The sequence below is a fragment of the Lepidochelys olivacea genome, assembly GCF_965140295.1.
Source record: "Lepidochelys olivacea isolate rLepOli2 genome assembly, chromosome: 22".
In the NCBI taxonomy this organism is placed as follows: Eukaryota; Metazoa; Chordata; order Testudines; family Cheloniidae; genus Lepidochelys; species Lepidochelys olivacea.
In genome coordinates this window covers 8,427,668-8,447,138 of record NC_140432.1, presented here as the reverse complement: position 1 = coordinate 8,447,138, position 19,471 = coordinate 8,427,668, and the positions used below count along the sequence as shown (strand labels likewise).

General features: G+C 42.9%; 1 protein-coding gene across 1 annotated transcript in view; it reads left to right on the top strand.

The window, feature by feature from the left end:
- Nucleotides 1–19,471, top strand: part of ARHGAP32 (Rho GTPase activating protein 32) — a 404,315-nt gene that overhangs the window by 318,313 nt on the left and 66,531 nt on the right. The gene's annotated exons all lie outside the window — the stretch shown is intronic.

The following is a 19,471-nucleotide window of genomic DNA, read 5'->3' as shown; positions in this document are numbered from 1 at the left end:
TTGAAATAGATTATGTTGATTTTTATTTCTTTCTGAAGTCTGGAAAAGTAAGAGCCTGATCCTGAAAATCCTTCTTCATGCAAGCAATTTTTCCATGACTAATCCCATTGCAGTCAGTAGAACAGTATTCTAGAATAAGATTAGCAGGATTGGATTATTTTAACATGGCAGTACTGATGTTATTCATTCGCATCATGGGTTAACTCAGAAATCTCCTCACCTGCATAAGGTCTGAATCTAAAACACAGTTCCTTTTATGGTGCTTATAAAAATACATGGTACCAAAACCGTCTTGTTCGTGCAAAACAGAGGAGAGCTTGCTCAGAGAGGAAAGAGAAGAAATGTGGTTTAAATGCTGTAGTTTAGCAGCATCTTAAATGGCCATGATGTGTGCACTGTTACAGTGATAGCTAAGAACCGCTGTGTTGTCGTTGTCATGACTCCCTTGCAACAGCCTCTCAGGAGAAACAGGAGGTAAAATTAAAGCACTGTAAAGGAGCTGAGGGACTGCAGTGTGCCACGGATAGATCCAGCGTGCTCTAGCTGTCCATTTGGCAGTTATTGCGAATGACTCACTAACATGCATTTTAATATCTTGTTTTTATGAATGAATATCTGGAGTTGTCTTTGACATAATTTTATACAAAACTATAGCCTAAGGGAGGTGAGTGGTAATGGGGTATGTTGCCTTTGTGGGCGTTCTCAGCAGAGAGAGGTCGAGGATGGAATGTGTGCACAAAGCAACCATCAGGGCAGCAGAAGTTGTTTCTCCGAGGGAGGGCTGAGACATGCTGGCAAGGGTCAGTGCAGGGGGAAGCTTGCACCTCTTCTGTGCCCATTCTGCTGGTGAACAGAGGATTTCATTATTCAGAGCTGTCAGCACAACATCTTTCCACCAGCACTAAATTCACCTAAAATAGTTAAAGAAAAAAAAAAAAAAGAGAGAGGGGCCGGGGAGATATTACAAGTGGGATTTTCCCAAAGTGCCTACAGGACTTAGGAACACGGGTGTTCCATTGAAAATCATGGGATTTTGTGCTCCTGAATTCCTTGGGTGCACTTTAAAAAAAATCTTCATAAGCTGAACTTAATAAAGTGACCAAGAGCCATAAAGTACAGTTATTGGCGTGCTGGATCGATGCTGTGCAGTAAAAATGGGTTAATTTAATATCTTGTGCAATGAGTCATGGTCCCACAGAACTCAGGGCTGTGGATCACGTGCTGTCACCATATATGTCTTTGAAACACTTTACTGTACCCCCTTGAATTGGAACTGAAGTGTACTCATGTCCCCGCTATACATTATTCACACACAATCCCTGTTTAGTAAACTGATTGTGTTTCCATGGGTGTCATTAATGTTAATGAATGGTGCCATTGATGTTACTCTAATAAGTGAGTCACCAACACTTCCAAATACCTGTCAAATCTTCCTTTTGCCTGCACTGTCCACAATATTATCATTGCGGTTCTTTCTTTCCCACATATGAGGGCTAATTAATGAGCTTAAAGTTTGTACAGTGCTTTGATGGAACGTGCTTCAGAAGGGCCAAGTATTATTTTCATTGTCTCTCATAATTGCATATCTCCCTATTGCCACCTTTTCAGTATTGCCCATGTCTGCCACTGCCTCGACTCTACCCACCTCAGCTGAACTCCTCCTGGATACTTTTATCTTCTCACTTTAAAGGTCAGCAGCAAAGGAAATTTTTTTGGTTGGGCTTTTGCCCTCTTTTGCTTCTTTATAATGGATAAAGAAGGGCTGGACATTTCCACCCACCACTCCCTCCAGTTCTTTCTCAGTATTATTTTGCTGCTATTTTGTACCTGAGAAATATCAGCAGAACCAAGGCAAGTCTTCCTTAGTTTTACTGTTTTGGAAGTTTCAGGACGTTTATTTTGAACTCCAGGCATAATGCTTACCACGAGTAGCTCCAGTGACTTCCTATCATTAGAAGATTGGATTTCTTGGGGGACAGTCATGGTGTCTTTAAGTGACTGCCCAGGACCATAACAGAGGTGTGGGATATGGTATCTCATTGGAAACACTGACTGTCTTTTTTGCTCTTTAAATTCATGTGCACGGTTACATAAATAGCAGTAACATTTTCCTCTGACGTCATTTAACAGCACCCGTGTTTCTTTCACTCTGTGCCTCTTGTTCTGTTCCATTTTCCCCTTTCTTGCTGCAGTAAATAAATACATAAAGTGGGGAGACCAGAGCAGAGTGCTGACCTAATGGGGTGCTGCTATATGCAAGATTCACCTGCTCTGCATTGAACTCTAAACCCTAAAACCTGTAGCAGACAGTGTGAACTTGGAAGAACTTCAATTTTTAATATTCTAGGAACAAGTATTAATAAACTGTGGACATTAGATGCTCTCACAAACGTTTATTGCAGAAGATCTGAAGCATCCTCTGCAAAGTAGTCTGTGTCCTGTAACAATGTATAAGAGGTCTTATAAATTGAGTGTGGGAAACATCCAACGTCTGTTCCTTGAAAACACTATCAAAAGGACATCTTTGCACCGCGCCCCACAAATCTCTAGAAACTGCCTGGCATGAAATTACTCACTGTGCTTTATATGCAATTCAAAGAGCTTCCCAGAGGATTTACAGGAGCGATAAATCCCCTCCGTGCATGTCCTCCGTCTATATATCAGCCACAGTCTAGATGGAAATCTCAAGCTCTTTGCAGAAATGAAGCCAGTAAAAAGTGCTGTTTTAAAGGACGAGTGTCTCACAGTTTGAGGTGACCTGGTAGGACATTTAATGCAACAAATGAAGGAAAAGCTGTCCTTGAAATAGACTGAAGGTGGAATATCTCCCTCTTTGGTCTGTGTCGGCAGGAAGCTGGGATCCAGGATGATCTGTCATAATATGGCTATAGCTGCCGTCAATAACCTACTCTCCACCCCAACCACCCAAATCAGCTTCAGAACATAGGAAGTCAAGCAATGTGTGCAATCAAAAGGCCATATTTCCTCATCCTCCTGTGGGATTTTCCACTGGAAGTGGTGCGTCAATGCCAGGAACAGACACCACCATTTCTTCATGACCAGTTAGTTCCATCAGGCGCTGTGGGATTTGCCCACTCACCCTCATGGAATGAGCAGGGTTGGGGGTGGCTGATGAAAAGACAGTTCTATTCCCAGGAAACACACATCCCAAGAATGAGAGTGACAGGTTATCAGCTGGGCCTGGGAGAGCATTCTGCATAAAGACACCCTATGCACCCCTCCCTCTGGCTTCCTGGTCGCACAGTTCTGTTGGAACCCAGAAGGGGGCACTTCTAGCACAGAGGTTGACTAGTTTTCTGCAGGCTTTGCGGGAGAGACATTTACCTCCCTTTTGCCAAAGCCTGCCTGCCCTCCACCTACAGAGAAACAGTGCCACAGGGATGGCTCAGCCCCACCCAAAAAGGGCAGAATTCTCTGCGCGCAGTTTCCAGACAGATGATCTGGCCCAAATTCTTAATATAAGTAAAAGTCTTGAACACGAACACACACACACCCCATTAAGATTCTCCCCCTCCCCGCTTTTATATTATGATATAGTCTTTAATGACATGGTCGCATGCTGTTTTTTCCACATGACCCCTGCCTCATTCAGTGCACAGAATGGATGGTGCTCACTTAATGAGCAGTTATTCCATATATTTTTTTCCTCCTGCTTGTTCAGTGTGTTGCCCCGAGCCTTATTTAATGCATACTAGTCAAACTGTCCTCTGAAGACAGAGTTAATAATTTTGTCACTGGCATTTCCATGGCGTTCATCGCAAACACGAATTAATTTATTTTCACTACACTGCTATATCATGGCTCCAGGGCTAGCTGCACCTCTGTTCCCACTTTGGTCTCTCTGAGTGCACCCGCTTCAGTGTTAGGCCTTGTGCCTTATACCTCTCCTGGGGTGAAAGCACATGATTCTTTCACTCTTAGACCAGGCACATGGGATGGACCATGGTTTTGCAAGCAGATCTTACTGGGTTTGGCATCTGGAGTTCTTCCCTTTGGGATTCTGTGACACATGGTGAATACAGTTTCCAGACAGCCTTCTAAAACCCAAGGTACTGTTTAATCTTAACAGCAGGAATAAAGCATAGTAGAAGAAAAAGGGTTTTAAAACAACCAAAGGTCGATCAATTAATATTTTACCTATTCTTGGTAAAGATCCTAGTCAGGCCTCACTTTCCTGGTCACCCCGCAACCTAGTTCTGGGTGTCTGTCTGTTTCACTTTACTGGCTCTCCCTTGCTTGTCTGTTTAAATTTAATTGTGGTCCGTGTTCACAAGTTTGAACCCTCTACCCCCTTGACAGACTGGTCCAGTGAGCTTAGCGGGGGACAGAGGTAGAACATCACCAGGGACAATACAGGAGACATTCTCGCCAAGTGTTGGCAGAGGAGTGACTGTCTTCAAGCTGTTATGCTTCCTGTTTGTTTTCCCAGCAGCTTGCTTTGACCTAAACCAACACATTCCTACAATAAACATCCCACACCATACAATAAACATCCCAATAGCTAGGTCAGCATACAGTATTCATAAATTATTGCCGTGCAGCCTCGCCCGATGAGGTGAAGGGGATATTATTATCCCTGTTTTACAAATGGGGAACCAAGACAAAAAGAGATTATGGTAAAAAAATACCCACTAATTTTGGGTGCCAATTTGAGATGCCTAGGCCCTAACATTTCAGTGCTCTCTAGCATTGTATAGCACTTGATATGTTTAAAGCACAGCTCCCATTGACTTCAAATTCACCTGTGAACGCTCAGCACTTCTGCATTGTCAGACAGATGCCAAGGATCTCAAGTTGGGCACTCAGCAAATGAGGAACTCACAATTAGTGACAGCCTGTGAAAAGTTTGGTTTAAGTGAAATGACTAGTATCACGTAGGAACTCTGTGGGATAGAATCCAGTTCTCCAGGGCAAAACTCAACTGTCTTAACCACGAGACCACCCTTTCTCTTCCAGCAGTCACCTGCCTCGCTCGCTGCACTGTCAACTTCTCTAACAAATGACACAGTGGTTTTACAGACAGCAGCCTCTTTTGCTACACAGCCCTGATTCTTCCTCACAGCAGGTCCATCCTGTGCAGTGAGTGATGCAGGGATCTGTGGGGAAAAAGTATGTGTTCATATAATTAAACACTATTATAATGGGTCTGCAGAAAGAGACTGAATTAAGGTTGCATAGGAAACCTTAATTCTGGCACTTAACATTCTAGTGTTTGATTTTGCAACCTCAAGAATGTTTTCTAATGTAGTTCATTTGTGTATTTGCCCCGCAACCTGAAAAATAATTTTCATCATGAGGCATGATACTGACACCCATCAGCAGGGCTGGATCCTTTAGATCCACCTGAGCTGATGGAGTAACTGATAGAAGTAGAATTCTACCATGTGGATCAGCACAAGAGGGTGTGGGACACCCACTTTGCCAGTAGATTTCACAGAGTTTCGCTAAAAGTAGAGGAATGGTGAGACTCAAGTCAGGTCCTGCAGGAGAGTGTTCTCCAGTAGCACAGACTCTTCAGTCCATCCCTTCCAACCTGTCCCTGTCTCCGTCCTCTCTTTTCCTCGCCTCAGGCTTTTCATCCCAGTCTCTTCATCCAGGAAGTCCTAGTCTCGCATTTCAGGATTCCCTGTCTCTGGCCCAGTCCCCATTCTTGACTCCTCATCCAATCTGTCTCTCTCCTGCCACCCTGGCCTCCAGTCGTTCCTTCCCTCCCACCCACATTCCCCATCCCCACTAGCTCCCAGTCCCACTCGCCATCTCCAATCCTCTCCCCAAACCCCCCAGTACTCCTTGTCTCAGTCTCATTGCGCAACCGGTCCCAGTTCTCCCCCCATGTCCTGGCTCCTCATCAGATCTGTCTCCACTCCACCCCACTGGTTCTCAGTTCCAGTGTCTTTGCCCAGTCAGCTCCAGCCCCCTTAGCTCGTCATCTGATCTCAGTCTGCCCCGCCCCCCACCTTTTGGCTCCCGGCTCTCCTCTGCCCCATTTACCTACCCAGCCCCAGTCTCTCCACATATCACTTCTCAGACCCCATTTCCCTTCCCGCCACACACACCATTGCCAGCCTCCAGTCCCCTCCCACCAGCTCCTTGTGCCCATCTAACCTCTTCCCTCCATCCTCCCCTCCTCTCCCCCCCCCCACTCAGTTCTGGCTCTTATCCCCTCTGCATCCTCCTCCATGCCTTCTGGGCTCAGCAGGGGATCATTGAGACCACAGGAAAGACAGGCACCCTGCTCTCAGTTCAGGTGCCCAGACCTGGACCCGACATGGCCTGCAGCAGCCCAAAGCTACACTTGCAGGAAAGTCCCATTGACTTCAGAGGACTGTGTGCGCGTAAGGCTTCCAGAATCCGTCCCTCTGCCTGCAGTTGTTTCCTTTGGTTTCCTCAGCATTAGCTTTGAGAGGACAGTCCAGCAGGATACCAATCATCCAACCCCAGCCCAGTGCCGCAGTGCCTGCAGTCTGCAGCAGCACCGGAGCATGTCATGGAGTAGTTTCCTCCCACCTCACCAGCACCCAGGCCCATAGCTGCTCTGCTCCATGCGAGGAAGCAGATAGGAGCATAGGACTTTCCCAAAGCCAGACAGTGAGTCAGTGGCAGACCCAGGATTAGAATTGCACAGCTGAACTCGACATGAAGTTGTGAAATATGCCCTGAATGCCCCTGTTCACCTCCTGCTGGAAAGGGCAGTTATTTAAGCACAGATACCAAGAGTGTCAGCAATTAAAAGAGGCTTTTGGTGTCTATCGATGATGGTTTAGAGGAGGTTTCTAGCAAACGAGGATGAGCAGTGGATTTTCAGGGAGCATGAAAAGAAGATTAGAAAGCTGTAAAACTGTATGTGCAGAATACTCCCTCCACATAAAGCTAAGAGTCTGGGGCTCTGAGCATATATTTCTGAATTTAACTCAGTTTTGAATTTAGTTTTTGCTGGTAGATCTAAAAGTACTCTGTACGTGCACATAAATAAAGTCCGTAAATCACTGGCTGGTTTAGCAAGTTAGAGACAAGCAATAATTTAAAGCATTTCAAATAAATTCCTAAGAATACATAGCATTAGAAGGTCAGTGCATTTTTTCCTCCTTTCTAATCCTTTGATAGTGTAGATATTTCCCTGCAGGAGTAAAAAGAAGCGAGTATAAATGTTGGCAGTGCTGAAATGGCTCTTAGGCATTCATGGTAGTGTTTCTTAGAGACAAACTCCATGGAGTCATGGTTAATATTTGCAGTCAAATAAATATTATTTGTAATCTAAACAGCATCATATTTTCTTAGGGTTTCCAAGATGTTACAGAAAATTATTACCAGGTTTTTGTGTGTAAATGGGTTGTTCTCTTTGGAAGTGTAAATTTTGGTATACCCAGCATTAACCCCGCCTCCATTTTTGAAGCTCCAGTGGTTAGGTCCTGGACATGTATCTCTTCCAATTACATGCTTGTCCACACAAGAAAGTATCACAATATAGTTATACTGATATGAGCCAACATATGGATGTTCTTATTCCAGTGGCTTTTTTCACTTTATCTTAAAACCCTTCTCAGGCAACATAAATTAAATGGAAAACAGGTACCTAGATAAGATTGCCTACAGGACGGGTATACGATACAACTATATCTATTTAAATTCACACCTTAGGTTATGATGAAATAATTTTCCCCTGAAGACAGGGCCTAAGTAGTAGATAGTTTCCAGACATAGCTGGTGGTTATTGCCTTGCACCTTTTGTAGTCTTTTTCACCGATACAAAGTGAACACACAATGTGGCCACTCTTGATTTGGTAGCACTTTACACCCATTGTGCCCAGATGTCAATCACCACACAAGGTGTAGGCCAACAGAGAACCAGCCCCCTCCCCTGCTTCAATCTGAGAGTCTATCAGCTGTTGGGAAATGCTTGCTAAAGGAGATAGAGGTGGAGTGCAGGGACAATTTTAGTGATGTGCGCACGCACACACACACACACACACCGGGGATTTCTGCATTGCACTTGGTCTCTAGCAGCCCCAAGGAGCTGGCGCAGAGAGAGAGACTCAACTTCAAAAGCAATCAGGCAGCATTTAGGCTTTGTCTACACTGCCCTGCATTTTGGACTCTGGGGGTATGAATAGCTATGCGCACCAATTGCTGTGCTGCACTCTCCTGTGTGGACACTGTAGGCAGGAACTAAAAGGCCCCTAGTTCGCATTAATCTAATCCTGTCTTGGCCTGGTTTTCTGTGGAATTTTAACCAGGAAAGAGACTTGCAGACAAATTTAGCGTATTTAGGTCTGTGTGCATCAGGGTAAACATAAATACAGTCTATATGCATGTGCATAGACAGAAGGAGACAGACTGGTATTTTATACCTTACTGCAGTTTTTGTGACTTTATTCTGGCAACTAACATCAAGAAATACTTGTGGAGTAAGGTAACATGAGCAATGTGGTAGAACTGGGCCATAAGCAGTCCTTTTTGCAAGCACCAAAGTACTAATAGTAAAACGTGCCTTCTTTTCACACTTTGTCTTCTTTTTCACTCTGCCTGCTCTCTATTCCAGTTTTCAAGATGGTCTTTTAAAGTGGATTTGTTTTTCTCACCATTTGTGTCAAAGTAAGACCTGAACCTTATAGCAGTCAGTTTGAGCTTCCAATCCACAAGTATTACAGTAGGTTTGAAATTAGGCAAAAGGCAGATTACCCTTCCCTGCTTTTCCTATTCTTTCATTATAGCACTGCGTACCTGTAAATTACTATGGGAGTCAAGCTGTGGAGTGGAAATACTTTCAGACAGATTTAACCACAGATGCATGGCACATACCTCCAATCTGGTCCTGCTTTTGCATGTGGATTTATCAAGGGTTGTGCTGGTGCATACCTTGAATCTCCGATTACACCCTGGCCCCATGAAAATTCACCCAGGCAGCAGAAAGTCTGCTTAGTCTATCTGTCAGCAGGGGGGTGGCACTTGGGCTCTGAATGTACATGCCTGCGGCTCTTGTGCTCTATTGGTTTAACATTAATGTTGCTACATCTCCAGAGAAAGTGAAAAGAGACTTAAACAGCAGGTCAAAAAGGGGACATCGTGTCATCTAAACCACGTGGGAGATAATAATCTTTGAGGCGTTCTTAGAGCAGTTAATTGTCCCTTGGTTTGTATGTGCCCCATTGCATACGTTTGGGGAGAATCCTTAAATTAGCACAAAAGAAGGCATAGTTTAAAATACTTTACAAGGTCTCCTACTACAGTCAATGACAGATCTAAGTGTTTCTATTAGAAGGCCCAGACACTGCTGAGGCAGGGTTTTCCTCTCTTTTCCAGTGAGTTTAAACTTGCTGCAAGATATAGTTTGGACATTACTCTGGCTTTCAGGGCCCACTTCATTAGTTTGTGAATCATCTTGCGCTTATGATTAACTCAGAAGGCTCTGCTGGTTTGAAGTTTCATTCGCAGGGTTTTATTTAAGGCCTGTGTCAACCTCACACTCATTCTTTCTCAGGATTTAATCCTATAAGTACAGTGTGAATCTTTTCATTTAATTCTTGAATCAGTCTCTCAGGAACTTGCTTTGTTCAGGAAAAGGCAGATAAAAGTCTTCAGCTGTCTGCTTGATCCACCATTGGCCATATATCTTCCCAAACTACTTTTACCTGGGTCAGTGAAACACACATGCATTGATTCATTTCTTGTAAACCTGGGCACACAAGGCAGGCTATTCCACTATGGCTCCAACCACAAAGGGAGAACATAAGAGTGAGGCACTCCCATCAATCCCGAAATACTATACGGCACCCAGACATCTTTATGGCAAATCTGCAGGGGCCCTGTGAGTGGGAATCCTGATTTTGTTCCCAAGCCTGCCTCTTCCTTAGTAGTGTGATGTTTTGATTCTCTGCCTCCCCACCAGCTTTCAACTGTAATGTTAATGTCTCCCAAATAAACCGGCTTTTTCAGAGGCCTTGATTACAGGATAAGTGTGGCAAAACATGAAATGACACCGCAAAATAAGGTGCCTTCCTTCCATGGTTGAATTTGCCAGTTTGGAAGATGGAGAAAGTTACAAGGTGAACGGACAGCATGATGATTTTTTTAGCCACATGACTACTGTTAACATTAGCCTAGTCATATGAGAATGAACCCCAGTCAGATTAATCAAGGCACCTCTGCAGTTTTGTCACTGACTTCAGCAAGGTCAGAATTCCAACCTGGGTCTCCTAGCTTCCAGTCCCTTGTCCTAGCCGTTAGACTACACTGCCTTCCCGATACTTCACCCTCTATCTGAAGTAAGAAGATACAGGGTCTGATTTGCCTCTCATTTATACATATTTTACATTTGTGATGTATATCCCTTGCCTTTCGTGGATGTAGCAGAATGTGAACCATATTGTTTTCGTTTCATTTCATGAAAGTCGTTCATTTGTATTACCATTAGATATTTTGATCCATGCACAATAAATTGTCAGAGGAAAAATGTAAGCCTTGGAAAAATTGTGGAAAATTAAATCAACACAATTGCACCCATGTTAAACGTAATAAAAACCCCATGCCATGCAAGAATTTAGACTGCCTTGCAGTGTGAACATTTTGTGCGGCATTGCCTGTGGCATGGAACCGTGTTTTTGTTGTGTTGTCCCAGGTTTCCTCAGGGCTGACGGCTCCACCTTTAAAGCACACATTGTAAAACACATAGTAAAATCTTTCCTGAAGCACAGTGATCATCATCAGAGAGATAATCTCCAGTTAATAAAACCACCATTTTAAATTAGGAAAGGAGTTAATGTTGTTTGTGACAGTCCTCTTGCATTCTCATTCCAATTATCGGGAAGTAGGAGCATTTATAACGTGCAGCCTTGCTTTTAAATCAAACTGTGTAAAATTGAATGCTTAATTAATTCAGCCTTGCAGAATTCTTGCCTAAGGCAAGCTGTGAGTAATGTTTTGGTTCAGTGCATCATAGTTAAAGGGGATGAGTGGAGTTCAGGCCCAGTCAAGTATGTTTTCCTGAATATTTGTGTGACTGATATACCTGTCCTGTATTTCTGTATTTCCTGTCTTAGCCTTGCTGATCTGAATTTTGAATTGAATTTACTTTCATTGTATTCACACCCCTTTTGTATGCATTTTCTACAAATGTTTTGGCAAATTAATTTGGTAGTAGGAACATTTGTGTTAATTATAAGTGAATATTAGACAGTATTTGCAGAAATATAATTTTAAAGTCAGCATCATAAATATACACACAGGAAACCTCATTCTACAAGTTAAACTCATCCAGGCAGAGAAAAGAAATATGATATTGTAATCTGCTTCCTACCGAAACAGCTCAAATTATGACTATCACACTGAGAACAAGCATTATCTGTAGGCTTGACTTGGTGAATGATTTTGAACAAATACATTCAAGAAAATTGTGAGTTGCTTGAGGACCATCTGTGAACAGTAAAAGAAACAAAATGTGTTGAACAAATTATTCATTGTGAATTGCTCACCCAGCCCTACTGTTTGCCGAGATGCCTGTGTAAACAGAAGCAGATTCCTCTTTAATCCCTCTGGCCTCCAGTTTGCTTAATTTATCCACAGATTCTACATCTCAGTTTGTGACCTCACTGTGATGTTAGACATTGCATTGTGTGACATCCCTGCATAAACTGGGTACATTCAGGAACAGACTGATTATATACAATAATAGTAATCAAATCAAATTTATTACTGTAGTATATTAGCCTTAAAATAATAATAGAGTGCGAAGACTAAAGGTGACACACGGTGAGTAGTCCCATTGACTTCATTGGAATTCTTGTAATATATAATGGCCTTGGCACTTAAACAGCAGTTTTCACCTGTAGATCTCAAGGCACAAAGGTTTATATTAGCCCCCATTTTACAGATGGGGAAACTGGAACCGGAAATAGAACTCAGATTTCTTGGCTTCCACTTCAGAGAAACTGCCTCCTTTGTCTACAAGGGAATTCTCAGGGAAATTAATTCCAGTTAACTAGAGGTGCAAATTTAAAGTGGAATAGTTAAATCACATTAAACCCCTATGTGGTTATTCTCATTCAGAAGTAAAATTCGGAACAGAATTAAGGCCACTTAAATACCCCAGCGGGAATTTTTCTGCCATTGTAGGAATACCACCTCCCCGAACAACATTAGCTACATCAGCAGAAGCACTTTTCTGTCCACGTAGCAGTGTCTACACGGAAGGTTTGGGGTTTTTTTTTTTTTGGAGGGGTGGGGGTTTGACATAGCTGTATCACTAGGAGATGTGGGGTGATTGGGGTTTTGTTTTGGTTTGGGGTTTTTGCATCCCTGACCAATATAGCTATGCTGGTATAAATTCTTAAGTGTAGACCAGGCCTGAGTATCCTGTATAGACAAGCTCTGAGTGAGTGTCCACAGAGTTTTAATGAAGTTTAACTAATCCACTTTAAATTCATACCTTCAGCTAATTCGATTGAATTTTCCAGAGGCCTGAGTTACTATAATCATCCAGAGCAGTGGTGTGAAGAATTTAGAGTTCTTGGGTCTGACTTGCTAGCTGAGATAGGTGGATGTGACCAGGGCCATATTAAGAAAATCCAGGGCCCTGGGCACATACCAAATGGGGCTCCCTGTGGCCCTGCCCTGCCTTGGATTTGCAGCGTCAGGGGCCAACCATAACTCCTTTTTGGGCAGCCTGCTCCCTACCTAGACCACCATTCTCTGATCTTCAGATGGGCTAGGGCAGTGGTTCTCAAACTTTTGTACTGGTGACCCCTTTCACACATCAAGCCTCAGAGTGTGACTCACCTTTATAAATGAAGAACGCTTATTTATATTTAACACTATTATAAATGCTGGAGGCGAAGCAGGGTTTGGGGATGGAGGCTGACTGCTCACGACCCCCCCACGTAATAACCTCACGACCCCCTGAGGGATCACAACCCCCAGTTTGAGAACTCCTGGGCTAGGGTCTGTTCTGGAGAAGGGAGAACTCAGTCCCCATCCCAGAAGATGACTTGTGTGGAGGCCCCTACCACCACCACCCCAGAAGAACAGTGGTGAGGCGATGGCAACAAAGAACTTGAGTCCTCTGCTGAGGTGATATCTTACTCATGTTCCCCCCCAACCCATCCCTCATTGCAGCCAGGTATCAGAGTTAAAAGCTCATTTAGATGAGGGGCAGTTCGCACTTCACAGAGCCATTGTTTCAGACAGTCTCCAAACTCACAGCAGGTCTACACTATCAACTTGCAGTGGTGCAGCTGTGCCGCTTTAGTGCTTCTGGTGAAGACACTCTAAGCCGATGGGAGAGAGCTCTCCTGTCAGCTTAATAACTCCACCTCCACGAGAGGCAGTAGCTATTTCAGTGAGAGAAGCTCTCCCACCAACATAGTGCTGTCTACACCAGGGCTCAGATCACAGTTTCAAGGCTATCTCCACGATCATAAGGGCTAGAAACATTTTGTTTTTAAAAAATGAAAGCAGTGATTCTCATGTCATCATGTGACTCCAGAAGCTTGGAGACCCAAGGCATGTGCCTATGTTTTAATCTAGCCCTGGATGCAGCCATGTTTTAAAACTCCTTTTCGAGGTAAAGGAGCCTCCTTTTACCAGGTTGTTACGGTTTGCCAGTGCTACTCAACTTCTCTGGTACATCTTTGCTCTCTTCAAATAAGTAGGGGCTCATGTTCTCCCTAAAGTATCATTAGTGGCCATGGGAGACTCTCCATAGGCTGCCAAGAACAGTAAGTAGGGTTTCCAGTTTGGGGTTAAAGCAGAAAACATCTGACCAAAGCCAACATTGGTCCTGGATCCGGTACTATTCAATGTTTTCATTAATGGCTTGGATAAAAGAGTGGAGAGTGTGCTTATAAAATTTGCAGATGACACCAAGGTGGGATGCATTGCTAGCACTTTGGAGGACAGGATCAGAATTCACAATTACCTTGACAAATAAGAGAAATGGGTCTCAAATCGACAAGATGGAATTCAATAAAGACAAGTGCAAAATACTTCAGTTAGGAAGGAAAAAATCAATTGCACAACTACAAAATGGGGAATGACTGACTGGATGCTAGATACTGCTGAAAAGGAGCTGGGGGTTATAGTGGATCACAAATTGAATATGAATAGGCTTGACATAATTCGATTTTTAATTTTTTATCATTTTGATGGATAATATCAATGTTTATTTTAAAACATTTTTTATGATACTTGATTTAAATTTTCGCAGTTGTGGGAGATTATTGGGGGGGAGGGTGTCAGACAATAATTATTTAATTGCAGCAGATGTTGAGAACCAAAAGTTAAAACTTTATAAACCATTAAAATGCAAATTGTCAACATCGTATGTCAAAATTTTAGTCCTAAATCAGACTTAAGTAAGTTCTCAAGTGGAATTTTTCTTACTTTGCCTATATGTAAATTTCACTTATTATCAATGGAAATACTTCGTCAGTTTGTTTGCATACAGTGAAATCAGTGTTTACCCATAAAAATCTAATGCTTCCAATTCCAAATATGAGTCGTCAGCGTGATTCAGTGGCAAAAAAGGCTGATGTCATCCTGGAGTGTATTAACAGCAGTGTCGTCTGTAAGACACCTGAGGTAGTTGTCCTGCTGTACTCAGCACTTGTGAGGGCTCAGCTGGAGTACTGTGTGCAGTTCTGGGTGCTACACTGTAAGAAGAATGTATCAAAATGGAGAGAATGTGCATCAAATTAAAGCAACAAACATGAAAAAGGTTCAGGAAACCTGACCTATGAAGAAAGGTTAAAAAACCTGGGCATGTTTAGTCTTGAGAAAAGAAGACTGGGAGGGGAATGGGATTGGGGGAGGGATAGCTCAGTGGTTTGAGCATTGGCCTGCTAAACCCAGGGTTGTGAGTTCAATCCTTGAGGGGGCCATTTAGGGATCTGGGTCAAAAATTGGGGGTTGGTCCTGCTTTGAGCAGGGGGTTGGACTAGATGATCTCCTGAGGTCCCTTCCAACCCTGATATTCTGTGGTAATCTGTGGTAATGATAGTCTTCAAATATGATAAGGACTGTTATAAAAAGGACAGTGATCAGTTGTTCTCCATGTCCACTTAAGGTAGGATAAGAAGTAATGGGCTTAATCTGCAGCAAGGTTAGATATTAGGAAAATATTTCTAACTGTAACAATAGTTAAGCTCTGGAATAGGCTTCCAAGGGAGGTTGTGAAATCCCTATCATGGGAGGTTTTTAAAGCAGGTTAGACAAACACCTGTCAGGGATGGTCTAGGATTTCTCGAGGTCCTTTCCAACCCTATGTTTCTATGATTTTGTAATAGCTTTTCATTAAAGCATACACTGAAAATACAGGGAATTTACTACTATGCTGACGTGCCTTCTAGCACCCATATAGCGAAAGTGCTCATGTGTGCATGTTAATGAAAACTGATAAAAAGGAGTCCTTATAGAGTGTGGATCTCAGGTTTCCAAGGGTCAACAGCCAGTGAGTTAGGTAATGTTATGGTCGCCTGTAGCTGTGACTTAGTTTTAGTCCGAGGAGCCATGGATTCCATGATTTTAATGTTCTGTTTTAGTTTATGATGTTTTCATAGTCCCGTATCTTGCCATTTTGGAATTGAGGATCAGTGAATGCGGTAGTGACATTGACCAAGCTGTTTACTGAAATCTTTGAGAGTGCCGAGTTAAACGGGAGGCTACGGACCATATGTTCATCATGGCTGGTGTAAATCAGCAGTGCTGGGGTTCTCCTGTCGGTGAAGGTAATTCACCTCCCCAAGAGGCAGTAGCTAGGTAATTCTTCCCTTGACCTAGCACTGGGGATTAGGCTGGTATATCTACATCTGTCAAGGGTGTGGGTTTTTCACACCCCTGAGAGACGTAGCTATATTCATATAAAATCCTAGTGCTGACCGGGCCTCATTCAGAGAATCTGCACTAGAGAAGAAGGGGCAGCTGCAGTTTTCTTCCCACCTTCCTGCAGGCTGCTTCAGAGCTAAACAGACAGGTACTGTTTAGGCAGAGCTAAACAGACAGGCAAGTTTACTTCTAGCGTGTCAGAAAATGGTGGTGAGGGAAATATGAGGACATTTTTTTTTTAGTATTTTATGTAAATTTTCCAACCAGCTAGGGTTTTAACCTGTTACCGAAATGCTCTTCAGTGGGTTAAAAAATCATGGTATTGATGTTAAAGAGAGTTGGCCTTATTTGTTTTCTCTTCTGCCAAGTGGATCCAAACAGCTAACTGCAGAGCAGAAACCTTGAGTTCCCTGCTAGTTGGATTAACAAAACCAGATCATCCATAGGGCTTGTCTAGAAAAGTTGCACCAGTGTAACCTTAAATTGATTTAAAATCAGTCTAGTTACACTTGTGCAAACACCTAATGTAGACTCACTTAAACTTGCTTAAATCTGTTTAATTTGATTAATTACCTGGTTAAAGTACTTAGAGGTGTGTTTTGACCTGGTGTTTGCAACCTTTTGTGAACGGCTGTTCTCTGATGTTTTTTAAAACAAATTGCAGGGGTTTTTTGTAAAGGGAAAGTTTAATAAAAAAAAAAAAATTCCAAGCCTGTAAAGAGTCTTGCCCCGTCCTCTGAAGAAGCTGGGACTGCCTCTGTTGAAAGCAGGATTCTGATACAGTGCAGCAATTCTTATGTTCCAGTGGACTTTCTCCATTTCTAGAGTAACAGAAGACATGACACTGACACTCAGGAAGTGTGTGTGTGTGTGTGTGTGTGTGTGTGTACACGTGCCCACAAGTGAGAAAGAAACAGGGGAGATTTTTTTCCTGACTCATATTATTATTACTTATTTATTTATACAGCACCATAGGTATGCCTAACGCTTTAGCGACGAATAAAGGATGGCATCCCTGCCCCGAGCAGTTTGCAGTTTAGGGAGGAAAGGGGATTAGTTATTTAGATAAGATTTTCCATTCGATTTTCCACCCAAGACCACGTGGAGTGAGACTCTTACTATTACACCCTGCAGGACTAGAATTTCTCTGAATGAATGCATGAGTCAGCTTTTTATTGCCCTCCCTTTCTGTTGATTAAATCATTTTTCTTATCTCTGGAGCCAAACGTATTGTCCTGTCAACAGGCCACTCCTTGTGCCTTACAAACCTGAGCCTGCTGGAATAAACAAAAAGTGGCAAATGAAGGGAACCCAGACCCAGGAGGAGGTAAACTAGAAATTCAACCATTTGGGGCTGTTGTCTGTGTAATAAGCAGTCATCTGAGTAAAAGGGTGGAGCTAGACTAGTGTAGCTTGTTTCACAAGTGTGAGCTTTGGGAGGGGCCTCTTGTGGAGTTTCAATCACAAAGCACAGCATGTACTGCCTGAGACAGTGTGTGTGAGCCTCAGACTCAGAGGTTTTGCTGATCAGGAGACAAAGCCACAGCATGAGAAGCTGAGCTGGGACTGGGAGCCTGGGAGAAGAGAGGTGGGAAAGTTGAGCTGCGAGGGCATACAAGTGAGGTGGATATTTGAACTGGAAGCATTGTGCAGTGGAAAATGACCTTTCACTCTGTCTGGATCTAATCCTTGGTGGCTGGACTAGAGAGCTGAGCTGATTAAGAAACTCCATTGCTTTGTTAATGAGTTTTGTGGAGTTAGCCTGCCACTGCTGAAGTACTGATTTTCTGGCCTGCAGCAAAGACAAGGTAAGAGGTGCTTTTTGCCTTGCTCTGGTGTCTCTCCTGTCTAGGACTTGCAGGGTTTTTTGGTTCCCTTCACTACTTGTTGCTTAGTAGCTTGCTTGTTGTTTAATTACTGTTAGTGTTGGTAGTATTAATATTTACCATCTAGCAGCATACTGTTCGAATGCATCCGATGAAATGAGCTGTAGCTCACGAAAGCTTATGCTCAAATAAATTGGTTAGTCTCTAAGGTGCCACAAGTCCTCCTTTTCTAACATGGCTGTTACTCTGAAACCTGTTTGAAAGAAGCTTTTTAACAATGGAGCATCAGGAATGATAGGTGTGGGTTTAAAATACTCTGGGCATTTGAGTCATTTTACTCTGTAAATACCAGTTTGCTTTGTAATGTTTTCAAGGCACTGGGATGTACGGTACAGAACACTATGGCAGGAATTGGTCATCCAGGATTCAGGAACTAGAGGGGCCCAGGTGCCTTATTTCAGCTGCAGCAGCCGTATCTTACCTGACAATCTCTTTGCCTTCCTCTTCTAGATGAAAAATACCTGTTACTCGGGAATAGGTAGTGGAATTTGGTTGTCTGGGGCCGTAACTGCTGTATCTCGACAAACTTGTTTTTGTTTTAAGAGAAATAAGCTCCCCCTGGGATCCATGCCCTTGGGCAGATTGCTTGGCTCTGGAGTTCACTTGTCATGTCAACAAAATATTTTATTAAAGCACACATGTGTATGCATACACGCATACACACACAGCTTCTGTTAATTGTTGTAACTCCTGTTTTCTCTTCTGCACATATCTGTTCCTGGGTCCATTTTAATCATTTACCTTTACTGGGTCCCTAATGGTAAACAGAATTTTATTATACACAGAGGTAGGGTCATGAATGCATTGCAGACCACTAGAACAGTCCTGAATTCAGGAACCACATTTCCGACACCCATGAAAGTGCTCACTAAAACTCTAGAAGAGAAGGAATTTCAGAACGCGTAAACTCCCACGCCATCCTCAATTTTTCTCCTTGTGCATATTGTTTGGATTGCAGCTATCTGAGTTAAGCCCTTCCTGCTCCTAGCAAATGTGCAGCTACACCTGGACGCAAAAAAGCCATAGGACTTGGAGTGTCTAAAATTTGAATTTCTATAAGTTCTGCATATCAGTTTCATCTTTTTTTCTTCTCCTTTTAATTGCAACTTGAGGCAGGCAAATCGCCTTAGGGATTGCCTACCCTTCAGCCTGCAGATCAGTGGTTCTCAACCAGGGGTTCACGTACCAATGGAGTACACAGAGGTCTTCCAGGGGGTACATCAACTTGTCTTTGTATTTGCCTAGTTTTACATCAGACTATATAAAAAGCACGAGCGAAGTCAGTATAAACTAAAATTTCATACAGACAATGACTTGTTTAGACTGCTGTATCTACTATACACTGAAATGTAAGTACAATATTTATGTTCCAATTGATTTATTTTATAGTTAGATGGTAAAAATGAGAAAGTCAGCAATTTTTCAGTGCTAGTGTGCTGGGACACTTCTTTGTTTTTTTTATGTCTGGTTTTGTTAGCAACTACTTTTTAAGTGAGGTGAGACTTGGGGGTACACAAGACAAATCAGACTCCGGAAAGGGGTACAGTAGACTGGAAAGGTTGAGAGCCACTGCTATAGATCACTGATTCTACTGCCCCTACAGGGGCTTGCATGTTTAAAAGTACTAGTCCACTGTGTGCTGCAGCTGGTGGGCAGTGAATGTACTGTCTAAAAATAAAATCCTCATTGAAAGCAGTTAGCATGTGCATAGCAGGCAATCACTTGTCTGTTTTAATTTATTCACAATACCG